Genomic DNA, 15,219 nt, shown 5'->3' on the forward strand with positions numbered 1-15,219 from the left:
CAAGGTCTGAAAGGTGCCTGTCTTTGCTCAGAGGATTTTTTTTTTTTTTTTTTTTTGGTTCCCCCACATTTTTCCAGCACTTTAAAATCAGGAATGTTTACTATGGGAAACTATTAATGAAGCCCAGTGGAATGGTGACAGGAGGGGTAAGTGCATATAAATTCAGGAATTGAACAGGCATATTCACTAGGAAGAAAGGTGCATTACCAACATCTGTTAACTAAAATATGGTAACGAGTTGGAGGTAAGAGTTTAAGGCTGTCCTCTGTGCTAACAGGCCCATGTGGGGAAACTGAGAGAGCCCTGGGGTGAAATTGCAAGCTGTCTGAATGCGGTGCTTAATACTATGGCTGTGTTTTTTTAAAGTACTATAAGAAAGATGCCTTTTTGTCCTAGCAAGGATAAAGCATTAAATGAGATGCTTTGCAAATGTTTAAATGTGGGCTATTTTTTTAATGTATTATTGGCCAGTTAATGTTTTGAGTAAAACTAATCATTGTGAAAGCCGTAAAACTTAACTCCTTGCAACTGATAATTTAATCGTAATTAAAAGGCAGCAAAGGAAACCTGAAACGTTTGGTAGTTTCACCTGAAAAGCTGAAGAAGCTATCTACTGAAACTCTCTTTCTGATGCAAGAAGAGAGGCAAGGACTTTTATTTTAAGAAATTGCTTTTGGAAAAAACATCTTTGCTACTCATTTCCTTTTTTCATTCAAGGGACACCCAGAAGACGGGAAACTGTGTGTGTGTGTGGAAACAAACAACAGAACTGTGTCTCTCTGTAAAGGCGTAAACACGATGCTACTGAGCCGTGGCCTTTCTAAGGAGTAGCTGGCAGTGCTAACACCCATCTGTGCCGAGTGGGATGTGCAGGCAGAAGCCAGGGCTGAAAAGCCCTCCACCTGTTTTCGGAAAGTGCGTGCACGCAGCATGAAGTTACTCAGCGTATTCGTTTCATCTTCGGCAGTCAGGGTGATGTTGTTACTACGACTTTTCTGCTGTCTCATATCTCCCGCGACATGTGCCAGCTGATACGGGAGCTGTGACATACCACACCCCCACGGCCGTGCCGGGGCTCACGTGGTCGGGGCTCATCCAGAGCACTTTAAAGAAACTGATAAGCTCTATCTCGTTTAACTTGGCCTTTGGAAGATGTTTGTGGAAATTTCTGCAAAGGAGGTGACATCAGTTGTTGTCACAGCTGCTGTGCAGGTCTGCAAGTCTGTGTCTGCTTAGTATCTGGCCGGGGTGTGTATGTGTGTGCAAGCAGATATTGTTAATAGATTGTGTTCAAATCAAAAGCCAATTCATGTTGAGTAGGTGAGGAGGTTCGATTGCTCAGAATAGGTGCATTATCATCCAAACTTGAAGCAATGATGGAGAACGTAAATTTAACGAAGCAGAAAGAGGACCAGATTTGGAGGGCCGACGTTGTGTTTGAAACAAACCTTCTCCCGGGGGAATTCCAAGTGTTAGCATGTGGGACATGCTCCAGCTGCTAGCTGCTCAGACTTAAAATAAACCAAGCAAAATCCCACACTCAGCCTCTACCAACTGAGGCAAGCTGCCGTTGCAAACTTTTCATCTCCCTTTTTCCTCCAGTTGGAACACATCTGACTTTTTTCTGAACATATTGAAGAGAAAATAATCTGTCTGTGGAACACACCATAGCAATATTTCAAGGTAGAAGATGGCTGGGAGGTATATGGTAGTTTGTCTGACAACTGAAGTATGAATACCTTTGGGGAGTGCTGAAAAAATGACTACAACAATGTTTGCTTTGTTTTGTGGTTTGAGATTGACTTTTTTTTTTTTTTTTAGATTTTAATAACTCTCTGGCTATAATTTATTTCTAAGGTACTCAGATGCTTGGGAGGGGTGGGAAACAAGCAACCTAGTGCAATCTATGCAAATAATGTCTAAGTTTTTTTTTTTTAACATTTTCCTATGTGAAACTTCATTCATCAAGACTACTCAGTTTTTCTGTGATAAAACCTGTTGAGCAACGTAGTACACAGCATTTAGGAATTTAATGCTCTTATTAGTGTCAAAGCACAGATATCAAACTATACCAGTCAGCTTGAAAAGCGCGCAAGTGGCTGCCAGAACCTACCTGCCTGCTGCAGAGAGAGACAAACACACACAAAAATTTGTGTTCAAATCAGCAAGCGTATCTAGAATTTATTTATAAGAGTGAACTCTGCCATGCTATGGTTAATCACATACAGTGCCAGGAATATCTTCTGAAGGTATCCTGAGTACTGTGACAGAAATATTTGTCACTCAAACTATTTATAATTCTAGAAGTTTGGAGGGCAGACGTGTTTATTTTTTTATATGAAATAGCAGCTCTTCCTTTGTCAAAAAAAAAAAATAAAAATAAAAAAATAAAAAAAAGGCTATCTGTATGGATGTGCCAGGCAGATTTTAAGGACGCTGTTTTCAAAAATGCCATATTTTCACCCTAGCTGCACTGCTGCTTGGCCCATTAGCCTCTCTGTTCCACAGATGACTTTGTAGCTTCATGGTACTCAGCCTGTTGCATGCTGAACTGCTATTATTTGTGAGCTCTTGGAAGAGGTCCGTCCAGGGTGACTCAAGAAATGTAAAGCTGTTGTCCATAGACTTCAGTTTTCCATGTAGCACCTCCACAGAAATATTTCAAGGGCTTCCAAATTGAAACAAGCTGTAAGCCTCTGTTCTACTGTTAACCACATTTTTTCCCCAGAAGGTGTGCAAAACTATACTAAGCCCAATCGGTCTTTGAGAAATAGGAAGAATATTGCCATGGTTGTCAGTCTTATCTTCCTTGCCACCTCAAGCACTTGGTTCTGAGGACTTTTTTGCTGGGGTTTATATCCAGCTCATCTTTCCTTCCTGTTCCTTGTTCCATGTCTTGAATTATTCCATATATTCCATATCTTGAAATATTCTATTTCTGGGAATTTTGGGCAATGTATAGACTCTGTGCTGTAGCAGGCACGCGAGGAATGTTATGAGGGTAGCAAGCTTCCCGTTTCCATGGTCACTCAGAAGATTTATGTGCCAGTATAATGAGAATATATGATGAGCTGCTGTTCACTGATGGGGACCTTATGGGCCGGCCTGTGCTGAAGAGGTTCTGGAAGTTGATAACCTTTGTGCATCAGGTTTCGTTCTGCATAGATAGAAGAGGGGAAAAGAGTTGTTGGTAGATGTGAAAGTGGATGGACAAAGTAAAGAGTGTTAGCCAAGCTCGGGCAGCAAAGCTGAAAATCTGAACTATTTATACAGTTGGAAAGAGAGTTGGGGTATTTTTGTTATTTTGGCACACAGTATTAGTATTGACATTTATAGAGCCAGGAGATGCTCCTGCCTAGAATTCGCCTCCTATTTTTTAGGTCTCTGTGAGACGACGTAATGTATTGCAGATTTGGCCTGAGCACTGTCCGAGTATAACTGAAGGGGCAGATGTCACACTGAAACTGAAAAGTCTCTGGGTCACTCTAAACTTGCTTGGAGACAAGGCACGTAAAAGATTTTCTTTTTTCTTTTCCCTGTTCAAGAGCAAGATAAAATGTCCATAGGCAGAACCACTATTACTACTATATAAGTTATTCACTTCAACACCTTTCTCATATCATATCAGGTTAATGACTATTTTGTGCATCTGGTATACATCCAGAGCCCCTGTTGTAAAGTCAAAGTTGCGTGAGATATCCCAGTTTGTATTAGTAAATGCTATAGCACAGTATTTTATTTTGACAAGTATCATAAAGCTACATAAACAGAAACCATACTTTTAAGATTTTTTTTCCTAAAAGATATGAAGTAAAGATTAAATAGTATACTTTTATTTTTCAGATATATTACCTCTTTCCCCTTCCCCAACCCTCCATATTCTACATAGTAAATTTGTGTGTACCTAAAAGATAATGGAGCCTGATTTTATTTTTGCTTTTATACACCTAAAATGTAGACATCTTGAACAGAATTCTAAGTATTATCTCTACTGGAACGACATTAATTCCAGAAGAAATCTCTGTCTCCTCAGGTATTTATCATTTCATATATCTGCTCTAAAAATTTTGTTTGTCTCAAATGTTCCAACAGTTCCATGTTATAAGCTCTTAAGGCTGATTTAAAATTTCGCCGTGTATTTTTGCAGAAAACTGAAGCCAGGACTTAAGGGCTTAGGTGCTATTCAGAGGTTACCCATGTGCAAAAACATTTTTCTGAAACATATGGGAAAGAACTGGGTGCTCTTTGGCACACGCCTCAGAGATAATTGGAAATAACTGCGCTCCATTTTTCATAAGCAAGTGCCATAAAAAAAGCAAACAAACAAAAAAACAAAACCCAAAAACTTCCTGGAATGACACGAAGCATGCACATTTTCCTTTTGAAAGGCATTAGCGCAATGATTTACGTGTGTCTACGCTGTGGTGTTTGGGATGGAATTTGGAAACGCTGCTCAGCAGTGGGCCCATCGCTGTACTCGTGCTTGCTGCAGTGGAGGCAGGTTGCTATTTGCCCACGCATTGTCCTGAAGCAACCAGGGAAGTTAGAGGCACAACTGCCTACGTTGCTTCACTTTGGCAGCTTGTTCAGGCCAGATAATGGCAGTGGTGGGGAGAGCCTCCTGAATTCTGTGCAAAGCTGTGGGCAGGGACCTTTGTGGGGGCAGAAGGAGCAGCCAGAGTGGCCCTGATCTCTTCCATGAGCAACAGGGGGAGAAAGAATGGGGCAATGCTGCTCCCTTGGGAGTTCCGTCCTTCCTAGGTGCCAGTCTGTGCTTAAGTGATTTCATTCAGCCCTGAGCTCATAATGGAAAATCTTGCAAGATTACAACTTAATATACCACGGTCTGTATTTATGGCTGAGTTGGCTTGAGTTAACAGTACCTGTAGAGATACACTGCTTGCAAAATGCTCCTCACTAGCCAAAGCATGCCTTTTATCAAGATGGGTTAGGAATATCCAGTGCTTCCCTACAGGCGTGTTGCTACCTGTAGCTGTATTTAATAATATGTATATTACGAGATTATTGCAGTGTGGTTTACGCTGGCTTTTTACTTCATTCTTTTGAATCTATTTATTTACACATTTTTCCTGCCATGAAGAATATGCATACTTGGAAAAGCAGGGTCAGATAGTGAGACTGGACTGAAAGGATGTATTTAAGTTCTTAGGACAGTGTTCAAAAAAGGCCTGTGGGCTCAGCTATGCTACACAGCCACGCATGCTATAGAGCTAAAACTGTGATCGGAAGCTCTGTAAATGTTGTTGTGTTCTCCCTGGGCTAATTAACAGGGGTGCCTCTCAGCATACCTAATTAGCCCCATTTCTGCAGCATCCTCAGGGGCCAGGCTAATTAGCGTGGGTGCTTTGCTATACAGACACAGCTATATTGCCTCTGGGATCTAAGCTAGCATCGGTGCATGGCATTGCAATGTGCCGTGTAGACAAGCCAGTTTCCTCAAAGCTACCTCAGGATCTCTAACAGCCCTTTGCTGTGTAGACTTGCCCGGTGTGTTAATGAGACCCCAAAAGTTTATGCAGGGAGAAGGATAACAACTTGGGATATGGGCCAGAGGGTAACATTTCGAGAGACAGATGTTTTAGGGTGAGTCCAGAATTCATTTGCATTTACTTTACCTCTGCATCTACTTGTTACCTTTGGATTAAAGATGGTATTAAAAGTGAGCAGCAGCTACAGTGAGGCAAAAAAAAAAAAAGGCCTGTATTGAGGTGTATGAAGTCTGAACCTGCTACCTTGCATCTTGCTGGTTTTTACTTTTAGGTTCTCAGCTAAATTTGTAACTGCTAAAAGGTAGTCATGAACCAAAGCATTTTAAAAGGATATTTTTCCATTGCTGTGGTCAAATAATAATGGTAACGAATCATCCTGTATGGTTTTACAGACCCTGCTTTCTCTGATCTTGAAGCACTTTGCAAGCATGAGTAAGCACAGCTCCACATGAGCCCTGTGATGAGGCAATACAGCGGTTCCCATAGTACGAGCGGTAAATCTGAGATGCAAAGACCTGCCAAAAGTCAGTTTCATTTATTAGAAGGAACATGTCCTCTCTGGTTTAACTTATTCTTGCACTGTACTCCTTAGAATTTTCTTGTACTGACATTTTCTTATCAGCACTGTTTTAACTTACTGATATCAGGTGATTGCAGGTTCAGTTTAGCTGAGCTGAGCTGAAAACGTTGCACTACACTATACAAGAGCTGCAGAAAGGTGGCTTATTATTCACAAAAGGGCTGTACACTGTGGGGAGCTGATAAACAAAAGATCCACTGTTTCTGTCTTCTTTTACGGTATCAGTAGCAACAGGCTGCACCGATACCTTCCCTGATAGCTCAGCCATGCACAAAAAACAGCACCATTTGTGGCAGCAAATACCAGCCTCTGCATGGAGTCCCCAGCAGCTCTGTGGGACTTTTCCCGCTGAGTGGAAAAGATCCGTCCAAAATGTCCTGATACACCTCTTAATCTTGCTTCACTTTATTCTCATCGTGCTAACAGCCCCACAGATACATAACATACAGCTATCCAATTTTCTCTCCTTCCCACAAGGGAAGCCTGTGGCTACATCTGCATCGTATCTGAACTGATCTTGGGAGCGGTCTGCAGTCTGCAGTGCTCGTCATGGCTTTGCTGCACTGAGTACAGGTTACCTGTGAGTTTTACTTCCTGCAAGCTATGGTGACAACAGTTTATGAAAGACCCTTCCTTTGCTGCAAGGACAGATGGGATATGTGGAAATGAACATACCAGGTGATGAGAGGTCATGGCTGCCGGAGGGAGCCCCTCTGCAGGTATGTATGCTCTGCAGTGCCCTGACATGCACAGGTCAGCCCAGAGCCAGCCCAGAATACTTACCAGCAGGTAAAATAAAATCTAGGCAGTCCCTGAATACATCCTTAATTGCAGGCTCAAGGATGAATGCTACCTAAAACAGAGAGCAGAGGTAGCTTCTGCTGCTTTCCCCTGTTGGAAGGATACTGTGAGCAATGCTGAGCCTTTGCAGCATTTCTTGAGTGCTGCAGGCAGGACGGGGGCTCTTGCAACCAAGTCACCTTGTGGCTGGTTCTACATCCACATGCTGAAAGCAGCAACCTACCAAACCATGCTGTGGTGTGAAAGGGCCTGTCTTCCTATCTTCCTGCTTTGATTATTTATAGTTAGACACAGCAGGTGAGCTCTCAAGCAAGAGGTAAGACCTCCTACTTAGAGGTCTTTACAATACCTGCTTCAGAGAAAAGATTTCTGGTTTTGATATGTGATCACATGCAGCACGAAAACAGCATTGTTTGCATGTGTGAATCCTCCTTCATTGAAATCCAAGAACCATTCTTGCTTGAACTATGTGCAAAAGAAATCTGGGATTAAAAAAGGCCTCGAGCAAAGAGGAACAAGGGACACTGAGAGATGTATGTCTCAGCAAGGCTTCCACAGAGAAGCCTCAACATGTGTGAAAGGTGAAAAAGAATAACGGGATGACTTCAGCATTGGCTTGTGATGGGCAAGGGAGGGCCCTTTTCATCATGGTCTGGCAGAGAAACCTGTAGCCTCAGAAGAGAAAGAAACTATAGACCTTACTTCAGAAATACAAGTCCTTTTCTAATAAATGACTGACAATGTAGGAGTTCCTAAAGAAAGTCAGCATTCCTGATCCTTGTATCTTTAACTCTTTTCCTGCCTGACAGAGTGCTGCTATTGCTTTAACTCTGCTGCTTTACTCAACCTCCTGTACATTTCAGGGACGGGGAGAGCAAGCAATGTTACCTTACACAGAAAGGTCAAAAAACAACTTCACAACCTGTTCCAGCAATAGTGGAAAGCTAGGGCAGTTGCAGAGCTTTCTGTTGCTGGATGACACCAGTGTGAGAGAAGAGCAGGGTAGGGCTGCTGGTGTTAAAGGTGCACACATTCTGAATGAAGCTTTTTTACTGAGGCTTGGTTCCAGTAACAGATGCATCTTGCCTATCTTGAGCAATGCATCTAGTCACCTAAGCCCTGTTTATAGTCAGTGAGGATAAATAAGCATGTCTGGAGGGCAGTTCATCCCACCTGTGCTAATTTGGGGGAGGTGAGAGTGGAGGTGGTGGAAATAAGTGCCCCTGGGAAGGGCCTGCCCATTGCTGCTGACCACACAGGGAGCCCAGGGAACTTTCTGGGGCTGCTTTTTGTCCATGGGAGAAGTCTGAGTAAAGTAGTGCTGCCTATGGTTTTGATTAGTCTGAAACAAGGAAGTACTGGAAAAAACATGAAAGAAGCTGATGCCTTGTTGTTCTCAGGCTGAAGCCCTGAATATTAACCAGATATTGCAAAAGTGTAAGTAAGGGTCCATCCCTTTGAATGAAGGACGCAGGTATAAAGAGAAACACTTGAAACTCACATGTGCTTGTACCAGAATGATTGCTGGCAGGATCTGAACTCAAAAAATGAAGTCAGTAATTGCATGCTGGTTTTGTTCTGGTACAAATTGTGATCAGGTTTTAGAAGCTGTAATAATTTACAGAGACTGTGATACCCTTGAAAGTGATTTTGCAGCATAGATAAATGTAATGAATTGCCTAGTACCGTAGTACAAAATTTTCCATTCCCCTGCTTATGTTCTATTCAGATATCTGCAATCCACTAGTTTAAACAAAACAATTGCTTTTGATTTACTTTGCAAAGTCAAGGCTAATTTTTGCAGAAATATTTAATTTTAGTATCAAGATAAGAGTGGCCAGCCCAGATTCTGACAGACAATTTTATCAGCCTAGCCTAATGTATAACTTTTGTTGCAGTGATGCTTGCCCTGAATAAAGGCAGGTATGCTAGCAGGGATGAGAGCTTTCCCAGCCTAATGTATCCCAGATGACTCTTGTCTGGGCGTATTGTGTATCTCTATAATCTGAGTGAGGCTGGCAGCTGCATCTTGCTCTCCGCTGCAAGTTCTCTGCCTCTTTTGTCAGAGCCAGTGTCCAGATGAGGTGCTCAGCACCCCAATGAGATAGAGTCTGCTGGGCTCTGGGGCAGTGCAGAATTTGGCTGAAAATTAAAAAACAAGCAAACAAAAAAATCACATGAGAGTGACTTGGTTCTGTGCTTTTCCATCAGGGGATTGCTATGCTGATTTTAGCAAAACTGTCCTTAGCAGGTGTGTGTGGGAGGGCAGGCAGTTCCTCTTTAAATCACTCTGCTTTGTGTAAAGCCACATCCAGAGCAGTGATTTTTCTATCCCTTCTCTCTTTTCTAATGTCTGGTGCCCCATGGGGGAAAAAGTAATACTTAAAGAAATCTGGGGCTTATGTGAAGGAGCAAATATAAATAGGAAGCAGGTTAGCAGAAAGTTTCTTGCTGAAACTTGAAACTATACTGAAACATTAGGTCTAATATCCCAGAGTTGTTGTCTCTTTGTGACCTGATTTGTCAATTTACATGTGCCTAACCAGTATAGACCAGGCCTGGGACGTGTATTTTGGTTCAGATGCTAAAGCCTTCATGTCTCCTCTCCCACTGCTCCTGTTCCACATGGCCCAGAAAAATTAGGACATGTTTGTAAAGGTGCTGTTTTCTTCCTTGGCCCATGTGCTGGCTGGATGATTCATAAACCAAACATTGATAGTATCAGTTGGCAGTTACTTAAACCTGAGGTTTCAGGTTAAGGAGCAACAATGAATGCAAATATAGCTGGCGAGAGACTGTGATGCATGCACTAGAGCTTGAAACTTTTTAAGGATTGGTATCAGAAAGCCCTATAAGACAAAATCTTAAGATGCTCTGCAGAGAGTCTGTTCTAGGGTGTCTGTTTTGATGATGCAGAAGTGTATCTACTTCTCAGGTACCTCACTCCTAAAACTGCAGCCTCTCCCTGGGCTCAGCAGAGAGGACTCCTATCATTTTCCTTGTAGATACCACTTGCTAACAGCAGAGGATTGCCAGTCACTTGTGACAGCTTCATAAGGCTCCACGTGTAGATGTAAAGTAGAATATGCCCCAGAGAGTAAAGTATTTGTATAGTAGTTTAAAAAGACAGTGCTGCATATGTATGATGAGTTAATTCCCATTTCCTGGGAATGTTCCCATGTGCTGGGACATTGTCATCTGACTGTGGCCCATTAGAGCACCCACTGGAGGTAGGGCATCCCACAGACCATCTCCAAGAGACAGGTTGTGCACAGCCACCCAGTCTCATGGGCTGAGAGGTTACTGATGTAGGCATGGACCATTTGGAGGACAATTGGCCACAGCTCTCAGAAATGTCCACTGACAGATTTCATTCACTGATACAGATGTAGTCTAACAGCTGGTCTCATAGTCAATATTGCTGTGTTGAAGCAATGATTTGGTCAGAAATATTTTAATTTAGACAATGCCCTCCTTATTCTATTAGGGGAAAATTGCAAATGGTCCCTTACACTGTTTTTTTCGCTGTGTATGGGTAGGTGTCTTGAGATTTTCTGGCACCCATTCCTTTTCCTTTTCTCCCCTGCTGAAAGAACTGCCTTGCTGCTGGTGATTCATTTCTTTGTGGTGTTAACTGATAATAACCAATATGGAGACCTGAGCAGGAAAGCTCTTACTGAGCCCTACACTGAAGTAATGAAATAGCAGTGAATGCACAAAGTAAGCCAGCAGCAGACAGGAGCTGTCTTAGTACTTGTCCTTTCCTAAAGTGGTGGCAGGAAATATAAGACCCTCTGGGATGCATCCATACTCTTCTTATGTTTATGGCAAAGTCTCTGTATCTGTTTCCAACAGTTGTTCACACCCCACGGTCCCAGAAATTTAGAAATACTTTTTTTTCCCCCTCCCCTCCTCCCCCCCCAGAGAAACCTGAAAGAATATAGCCTAGATAGTTTTAAACTGTTAGCAAGACAGCTTAATTTAAATATTGAAATACTTTTTTTGGATGCTTTATGGTGAGAGGTGTTTTTTTTTTTTCTTCCTAGAAGATCCATCTGTAATATTGATACTAATAATGCTACTGTGGACAAGAAAAAAATGAGAAACAACAAAAAAACAAACCTAATATAAAGTGGGATTCTGCTTATGTAGCCGGGTAGGCTCCTTTGTGCAACAGAGGGGCTGGGGATTTTATTTTTTAGTTTTGGGAAATTCTGGTCAGATGTGCAGGATGATATTGGGAAGAACAGCTGGGTCTTCTACCTGTGGGCCTTCTCTTGGGTTTGTGATTTGTTGGCTTACACCACTTGACAGAGCTGATTTCATTGTGTTAGTTATATAGCACTGAGTTGTATATTCATTCAGGAAGAGAGACTTTTTATCACATCAACATGTATTGCCTTTAGGCTTAGTCTTTAGTGGGGATATTAAACTACTTAAAATCCTTAAGTAACATTTGTGAACGAGGCATATAAACACATTAAAACATCCTAGAACAATTTACAAATAGTTTAATTAGTGTTTAGAGTAGCTTACCTTTAGCAGATTTAATGGCCAGCTGAAACTTTAGTGTTTGATACTGAGCTTTAAGTGCCAAACTGGACAAAGGAATTAATTTTGATCACCTATTCTGTCACTATGTGCTCACAGTTCCTCAGAAGCCTCATGGAAGATTCATAATTCCCAGGAATTGGAATTTCTTAGAAAAAGATGGGGCTGAATATTGGAAGTTATATGACAAAACTTAAATTTCATCATGTCTTGTTTACACAAGGTCAGTTCAGCCGATTCAATTGCAAACCATTCATTCCTGTTGTGTAAGCATGACCCAACTCAGATATGAGAGTGGAGTTATTTTTCTGAAACCCCATCCCACCGTATATCACAGCTGCATCTTTTTATCTTTCTATGTGGTTTTGGACAACCATAAATAGAAAGCATACAGACCTCCATCTCTGCTTGCTAGCTATAACCTAGCAAAGGCTGTAAAGGGGTGCAAAACCTGTGTACAGCTGAATCTGAGTTCCTCCATATTATCTACTTTACGTTGTGTTTTCACAATGTTTTCTAGTTTTTGAAACTGATCCTGTTAGTGTCACCTTGCAGGAAAAAAGCCACAACACCTGAAAGCAGGGAGGCAAAGTTTCTCATGGAAGGTAATTGCACCTTTTTTGAAAATGAAATGTTTTGTGTGTCTTTAAAACTTGTGAGGAAAAGCTCTTCCCAATGACTTCATAAAATTCTGCAGTTCTCAGTCTGCATAATGATCAATAGAAGGGGGGTAAACTTTATTGACCTGGAGGTCATCAAAGTTCTTTATCCAAATAAAGATCAGCTGGCTGAGTTGTTACATGGAATAAAAGATAAGAATGGTGTGTTCAGCCCAGGTGCTTTGAACAAGTGAAATTATGTCTTCTCCCCCCTGCAGCATCAAACAGTTATGCTGTAATCCTCGCTTCCTCTTCCAAAGTGCTCTGTTTTTGTGTGCCATGCAATTAATTGGTAGGGCATTCTGTCTCTGTGGTGGGAAGGAAGTTTTTTGTATAACTCATGCTTTCTTCACAGGAGTTTAGGCTGTGTGTAAAGTCTGTGAGACTGTGGCAACAGCACACAGTATTAGTAGAGTATTCATACTGGATTTCAGAGACTCTGTGTAAATGTGTTCAGATAGAGAAGGATTTACTCAAACTAGGAGGTGTTTTTTTCTTCAGAAGATTAAAAAAAAAAATAAAAAAAGTTTTCCATTCATATACAGCCGAGCATGCAAATACAGAAAAAGAAGTGGAGAAGTCTAGATAAGGTGAGAAGGTTCAGTGCTTATGTCTGGTTTGACAGATACAATATGTTCTTGTAAGCTTAATTTCTAAACCAAAGGAAACTGCAGACATTTGGATAAACAACTGATGATATCTGAAGCTTCATTAACCCTGTTCATTAACCTGTTTCTGTACCTCTGATGCAACTACCTCTGCATGCTCTTCTAAAATATGTCTACTGTCTCCTTTTCAAGAGCTACTTCTTCAGAAATACCCTTAAGAAGTGAGTCAGTAAAGTATTTACCAAAACACCCCTAAACAGCTATCATCTCTTGGTGTGTAAATACCATTGCTCAATGTCTGTGCGATGTTACTGATGATAACTTGTTTTATTTCACTGTTTCAAACTTTTTCTTGTCTTTTTGTTGCATTCTTTAGGACTCAGATCATGAAGCCTTCCTAGCAAGATCCATATGCGAGTTCCTGGGAATTGCTCTTTTTCATTATTCCAGTTCTTTGACGGGGAGAGTCTTTCTGTGTGACTTTGAGCCTCTTAACTTTCTTCACTGAAGGCTAGCAGGGATGCTAAAACAGGGGTGTAACTATTCATATGTTTAAATGGGGAAAAAAAAAAGTTTAATTTTTAATAAATCTCCTCAAAAACTGCTACTCCTCTGCCTAGCCAATGTGTTAACACAAGTGGTAGGCTTTCCCCAGAAATGGTAGCTCTTCCAAGGTAATGGTAGGGTTATTGTGATAATGTGGGGCTGGATTCAGAGTAGCCTCTGGACAGAATCCTGCTGGTGCTAGTGGAATCGGCTCCTTTTTCTGCATGGGAGGCAAGGAGGAGAAGGAAAGGGCATGGGATCAAGGACAAAGCAGGAGGAGTCAAGTAGCACATAACAGGACTGAACTTGGCCCAGAAACAGAAATGTGAACCAGGACTCTCCTAAACACTCTGTCAATGTTGTTTACGTGTGTAGGAGCTCAGGTACAGGAGCAGTGTCCTTTCTGTACAGGGGGCTAGAATATACTTCCTATAACAGTTGAGGTAGAAATGAAAGTGTAGTTTGCCCACACTAGTGCTAAAATAACTCTGCAATAAAAGAGTCAGGGGGGCAAGGAGGACCTGAATGAAAATGAGCTGGTTGTTGATTAGAACGTAAGACGTGGGATGTAAATAAACCAGAATGCTGCATAAAACAGTGAATGCCACCAAGCGCACAAGAAAGACTTCAGTGTTGATGGCACAACACAACTGCATTGTGTCTAGCAGATGCCTGCTATCCTACCACCTGTAAATTTGCCACTGATGTAAAATCTGAGAAGAGATGAAAGGATGGTGTCCGTAAGTGTTCTTTTTAGGAAAGTAAGACTAACACTGAGTTATTTACATCTATTTAATGTAGTTTCCAAAATATATTGTGTGTCTTGTAAGATGATATGAGACAAAAGAATAAATCCAGCTTTTAAGCCTAAAAGATTAAAATGCTGTTTCTTCTGACCTTTTCTAGCTCTTCAACATGTATGTTACATCGCTGAACACCAGGACCTGACCAAATCCTGTTCATGTCAGTCAGGGTGACTTTTGTTGACTTGACTGAAGTTTCTACAGGAGTGTGCCTTGTACCTGATAGGAATCAAGACATTACCCATCAACTTTTAAACATTCATGTATCAACCTGAATTCTGATCCTCGTTTTTATCCTTTCATGTCACATACAATAATGCTGAGTGACTACTGTATGCCCCATCTGCAAGTGCTGTAGTTTGTTCTTAATGGTTCTTCTAGTCTGTGCAATGATTTATTAAGGTATGTTCCACATTGGAGAGATTACAGATCAGAAGTAGTCTGATTAAAATATTTGGCAGGCTATGTTTGCTTGAAGATATATTAAGAGAATGATCTAAAACCCAAAAATCACAACTCACTGTAATGAGTAAAGTAGTTTTTCTTCTGAAGTTTCTAAGAACTTTGTCTAAGTTATCCATTTAACATCTTCAAAGATTTAAGAAATTACATAAACTCCTGGGTATTTTCCCTTACAGCAAATTCTATGGTAAATGAATTCCAAATAAATCCTTCCTGTTTTTCCATATTTCGTTGTGTGTTAAGATGATAGCTAGCATATAATGATGCATAGTTTGCTCTGTGGCTCGTTTACCTCTAAGAGATAAGCTGGCATGAAATTAAAACCGTAGCAAAACCTGATAACCCAGATGCAAAATACTGCTCTTCAAAAAATTATGAAAGGTGCTAATAACTTGGTCTGTATCTGTATGTATATCTGTATCCACCTGAATTTAGGTGGCATCAAGGCCACCTAAAATTATAAAGAGCTCTGAGTTGACTCAAGATATTTACCCAACTGCCCTTAAACTTGCGTTGCCTAGATTCAGTGCAACAAACCTTGGAGCATATGGTCATAGTTTAAAAGACTTCTGCAGTTCATCAAGAAGCCAGGGCTTTGGCCATGTGTCCTCAGATGACTGATTAGTCATATTTGTACACCTCTACAGAAAAAAAATATGAGTTTGTATAGAGCACTTTGTAAATATTAAGTTTTATGGT

The 15,219-nt window shown here is 41.1% G+C and overlaps 1 long non-coding RNA gene across 6 annotated transcripts; it reads left to right on the forward strand.

Annotated features, from left to right (window-relative positions):
• Positions 1-468: 468 nt before the first annotated feature.
• On the forward strand, positions 469-14,744 carry LOC311434361. 6 transcript variants are annotated; one of them, XR_014691424.1, is made up of 8 exons: positions 469-1,683; positions 6,568-6,809; positions 6,925-8,328; positions 11,542-11,665; positions 11,998-12,047; positions 12,647-12,691; positions 13,086-13,995; positions 14,162-14,744. It is a non-coding gene; the product is annotated as an uncharacterized lncRNA (long non-coding RNA). The 6 variants fall into 6 exon arrangements; XR_014691423.1 differs by having other exon boundaries at positions 13,086-14,744; XR_014691422.1 differs by lacking the exons at positions 6,925-8,328; positions 11,542-11,665; positions 11,998-12,047; positions 12,647-12,691 and adding an exon at positions 3,381-4,033.
• The last annotated feature ends 475 nt before the right edge of the window (positions 14,745-15,219 follow it).

The sequence above is a fragment of the Aythya ferina genome (genome assembly GCF_964211825.1).
Source record: "Aythya ferina genome assembly, chromosome: 3".
Taxonomy (NCBI): Eukaryota; Metazoa; Chordata; class Aves; order Anseriformes; family Anatidae; genus Aythya; species Aythya ferina.